This window comes from Patella vulgata, chromosome 2, assembly GCF_932274485.2.
Source record: "Patella vulgata chromosome 2, xgPatVulg1.2, whole genome shotgun sequence".
Classification (NCBI taxonomy): domain Eukaryota; kingdom Metazoa; phylum Mollusca; class Gastropoda; family Patellidae; genus Patella; species Patella vulgata.
Genome location: NC_065880.2, coordinates 90,829,819 through 90,834,728, shown reverse-complemented (window position 1 = coordinate 90,834,728; position 4,910 = coordinate 90,829,819). Strand labels below are relative to the sequence as shown.

The window sequence follows — 4,910 nt, the reverse complement described above, 5'->3', positions numbered from 1 at the left end:
ATATACAGAAAAATCCATCCGGGGGGGGGGGGGTTAATCTGAGCAAAATCACTGCCGTGAGGGATAACCTAAAGACAATCCCGTTGTCGTGGCCGATGAAGAAAATCCTGCTATGACAAAATCTTGTCTAAATAAAAAGAAATCCTGCTGTGGGAGCCAATCTAAAAGACTATAATAAGCTATAAATATGATGTGTAGGTGTGTGTGGGGGGGGGGGAGGGGGGGAGGTATATCTAGAAAAATAAAAACATTATTTAAATATTTATGTGGGGGTGGAGGATTAATGGCGTTATGGGTGAAATTCAGGTTGTCAAAGGTAGCCTGGAATAGCAGGAAACCGGGTTTTAACATTTATGTAGTAGTCGATGTGGTCTTCTTCCAGTTGTTCAAATTGTTTCCCTTGATATTTCCAAGGTGAAGGCTGACAGCTGTCAAGCATTCTGCACTGGTGACTTTGATGCCTGTCACATTTTCGTGACGACGAAAGAGTATTCACCCCAATGGAATGTTGTAGAATACTAGGCCTACAGAAAAAAGAATTCATTCGTTAGATTTTTTCACATGGATATAGATTCGAAATAATTGCCAATAGGTTTGTATTGGATCGGTAGCTTTTTACAGGTGAAATTTCCTATATCTATTCTTATTAACCTAAAATCCTTAAAACAATATTATTCTAAAATGTCACATAGTTCACCACAGCTTTCAATGAACCATCAATTCTGTCTAAATCTTGAATTAGTTATTGAGCAGTTTGCTGAATTATCCATCCATGAAAATCAACATGACACAAGCAGTCCACAACATGATGTTCAGCTTTTGAGAAATCAATGTGCCAAAATTTTAAATAGATCCAAAGATGACTATAAAATCAACTCAACCTCACAGATTGAGTTTAAACATGTGATCCTGGCTAATTGTGAAGAAATAAGGACTATTAAACGAACAATAGTTTTAGATGGCAGCTTTCATGATAATAAACAGCTTCTAGAACCAGGTCAATACCAAATTATTAGACCTAAAATTAACGGTCAACCCATCGATCATTGTTCACTGCTGAATGTTCGAGAAAATGACATGGATGAATATTTTGACCCATTCGGCTATCCACCGCCCAAATGGATAAAAAATTGTCGTTATAATTTTATATGCCTTCAAAATCCATCCCATAAAACCTGTGCAGTTCATTGCATGTGTGTTCTGAAGTTCTGGAATCAAGGACTGACACTGCCACAAATTATTGAGCAATACCATGACCTACAGCCAGATTTAAATACTGACTACTACGATGATGTCGTCATAGATTTTTACTTGAGAGAATTACGATATAAGTTAAATGATTACTGCTAGGTGAAATGGTTTGAAAACTCAGGGTAGGATGTGTAATTTGGTGCAATCTGAGATATATTCGGCACATGCCAAAATTCCTATTAGAGAAGCCTATTACTTCCTTAGTTTACCTGCCATCATCACGTCAATGCTGAAGTCACGGTCAAGATTGCGAAGATTATCTTTATACAAAATATTACTGCCAGTTTGACGGAGATGTTAATTTGGGGAGATCCAAGCAAATGATTTAAAAATTAAATAAAAACAAAATGAAAATACGACAAATATAGATTCTGCTAAATCAAAAGATATCACTCTTAATGGTAGAGTCAATAAAATGAATAGAACATTGGGAAATAAACCCAATAAGATAAATAGAAAATTGGGTAAATAAACCCAATAAAATAAATAGAAAACTGGGAAAAAAGCAAACTGAAAATACGACAAAAATAAGATTCTGCTAAATAAAAAGATATCACTCTTAATGGTAGAGTCAATAAAATAAATAGAAAATTGGGAAATAAACCCAATAAGATAAATAGAAATCTGGGAAATAAACCCAATAAAATAAATAGAAAACTGGAAAAAAAAAACAATAGAAAATTAGGAAATAAACCCAATAGAAAACTGGGAAATAAACCCAATGTAAATAAGATGTCATTCAGACGCGTCGTCATTTCATTATTTGATAGGCTAAAGTCAATACCACGTGCAGTCGATAATTTTACACGTGCATTGTTGAAGATTGTTACGGTTATGACGCAGATTGCGATGGGCGTTTAACATAATACAGTGGAGAAGATCTAAAGTTCTAGCAAGAAAGCAAGATAAAGAAATACAACTATAACGCCACCGCTAAGGCTTGCTTTCCATGTACGCTTTTCCACGCGCGTGGGAAAAAAGTTGCTATACCCTTAATATCATATTATCAGAGAAGAATGTCAGAATCAATGAGACCTCTAGTCTAGCATGGTAGCTAGTATACGACTCTGTATGTATAGGCTATATTAATGATACCCGATGTGTAATCTGTTTTGCTGTGTACAGAAGATCCAGTTCCACTCTTATACTGAACTGTGTAATGATTCAAGCTTTCACTCGACATCTTGTACAATGTAATAAAGCCATATACAATATCAAGTCAATATTCAATGATTCCAATCTACTGAAACAGAAATGGAAAATGGTCAAGTTTTAAGAAGAAACCCTTACCAATCCTGACCAATGAACACTCCTAATGTCATCTATTGAAATAAAATGCACCATGATCTAGTTTGTATTTTAAACTCTCTCTCTCTCTCTCTCTCTCTAAATTGAAAAATCGTACTTCCCCCTCCACTATTGTGGAGAAGGGTTGAGTAGCCGACTCGCAGCAAATAAGAGTTCACACTGTCTTGAAATCATACCATAATTATTTCATGTGGACGCATTATGTCTACCTGTCTACTTGTAAATTGGACACTCATTATCAAAAATAATCAGTCAGCTTTAAACTGGACACAAGTACAAATTATAATTAGATGATTTTTGGTGATTTTAAATGATTTTTACAAATTTTTAAACAAAAATTTGATATTAAACATATGTGAAAGAAATTAGTGCTAGATACACAAGATTAAATGATTCCTGGTTGTTGATACAAGATATTTCGTATCTTTCTGGATTTTGATATAACCTGATCCTTGTGTAAGTCATGTTTATAAGATAAATTTATTTGTACTTTGTTTTATATTTTTCAGATAATTACACCAGCCCACCAGATCTTCAAAAAGAGGGGCCAATTATATTCAAATATTGAGTCTCTCTCTCTCTCTCTCTCTCAATTAACATGATTTACCCCAGGTGAGTAAACACCTTAACTGCTGGACAGAGTACTTGGAAAAATCGTACTTCCCCCTCCACTATTGTGGAGTAGGGTTGAGTAGCCGACTCGCAGCAAATAAGAGTTCACACATATTTATATCTTCACTATTTCATTTAAATCTAGTTGTTTGTAGACTTGGCACAAATTTGATAATTCAGTTCATTCTTGAATAACATAATTATTTCATGCAGACATATTATGTCTACCTGTAATGGCATTATAAATTCTAAAGTTCTGGGCCCTTATTCACGAAAACTTAAACTAAGATACAATCGAAATTGTATTGGCTGACCAATATGCAAATTGATTTTACTGGTCAGCCAATCGAATTGCAGTATTTCTTAAATTTTCGATTGTATCTTAGTTTAAGTTTTCTTGAATAAGGGCCTTGGTGACTAATTTCAGCCTGTAATAGCATTAGACATTCTCAAGTTCGAAGACAAATTTTGGTCTATATATAATCGAGTTGATTGCTTCTCATCTTTCAGGGGGGTTGGATGGCCGGTCTGTCATTGAGTCAACTGGCGGGGTTTCGATTCCCCGGTTGTACGTGACAAGGAGTAGGGATGCCTGTCCAACCTTGTGGGTTTTCTCCGGGTCCGCCGGTTTCCTCCCACTTCTAAAGATACCTACGGCCAAGCGATTTATTGAAAAAAAATGGAACCATGTATTAGTCCCGAAACGACCTAGTTTGTTTCGAGTGGATGTTAAACACCATTTCTCTCATCTTTCATAGCAGCATAACTATAGCAAATTAATAATGAAATACTGAAATAATTTAAATATCGGTGAATTCTCTATACTTATTAAAGATGCAATATGTAAGGTTTTTTTTTTTGACTTCAAATGATATATAAATTAATATTTAGACATTTATTTAGACTATCAGATGTAAACAGATTGAAATACAATCGCTATTTAATGATTTAATTTTTAAAAAATGAGTCTCGATTAACAAGTAACGTTGCTATGGTAATAAACAATCTATGTCAAAACTTCAAACAGTTATAAAGTCACACAGAATAAAACAATTTGAATGAAATTTTCAATATAATTTAGTTCTGAATGATCTATTTTTGAACTATTATAGCAAGAACGGTCAACTCTATCTGAATCTTACATAATGCATCTTTAATTGTGTAATCCTGATTTTATTTTTATCTTTTGAATTTTTTAGTTTCTGTAATTACAGGCCTGGAAATAACGGTTTTAGATGTACCTGACAAAATGAAATAGTACCGGACATTTTCAACTTAGTGCCGGACATGTATTAATAATATCAATAAAAAAGACAAATCAGCGCTGGACAAAATGACAGGCACCAGAGGCTTTGTGTGCCTGACATTGTCTGTGACAGGGGCCTTATTTCCAGGCTTGTAAATTTCCTATTTCACTATCCTATATAATGTTTTAAATTATAACAATTTTTGTAACATACATATATATTTATTTATTAAATTATACATTTACTTCAGATATTTAGTTATTTAGTTAATTGCGTGTGGTGCAAACTTGTTTTTTTTTTGTAAAATTGAAATGAAATGGGGTTTAACGTCCTACTGATCTGCTCCGAGTGGGCTAATGAAGACGGCCATGCGCCATACAGTGTGCTATGAGGGACATTTTGCCCGGAAAGTGGCGCTAAGGCCCACTCTAGTATGGAATTCTAACTGCCAAGGGATCTTTTACATGCACGCCAATGTGTACACAGGACCTC

The 4,910-nt window shown here is 34.5% G+C and overlaps 1 long non-coding RNA gene across 1 annotated transcript; it reads left to right on the top strand.

Annotated features, from left to right (window-relative positions):
- Window positions 1-446: 446 nt before the first annotated feature.
- Window positions 447-4,667, top strand: LOC126810153 (uncharacterized). Its single transcript, XR_007675044.2, has 2 exons — window positions 447-3,171; window positions 3,682-4,667. It is a non-coding gene; the product is annotated as an uncharacterized LOC126810153 (long non-coding RNA).
- Window positions 4,668-4,910: the final 243 nt, after the last annotated feature.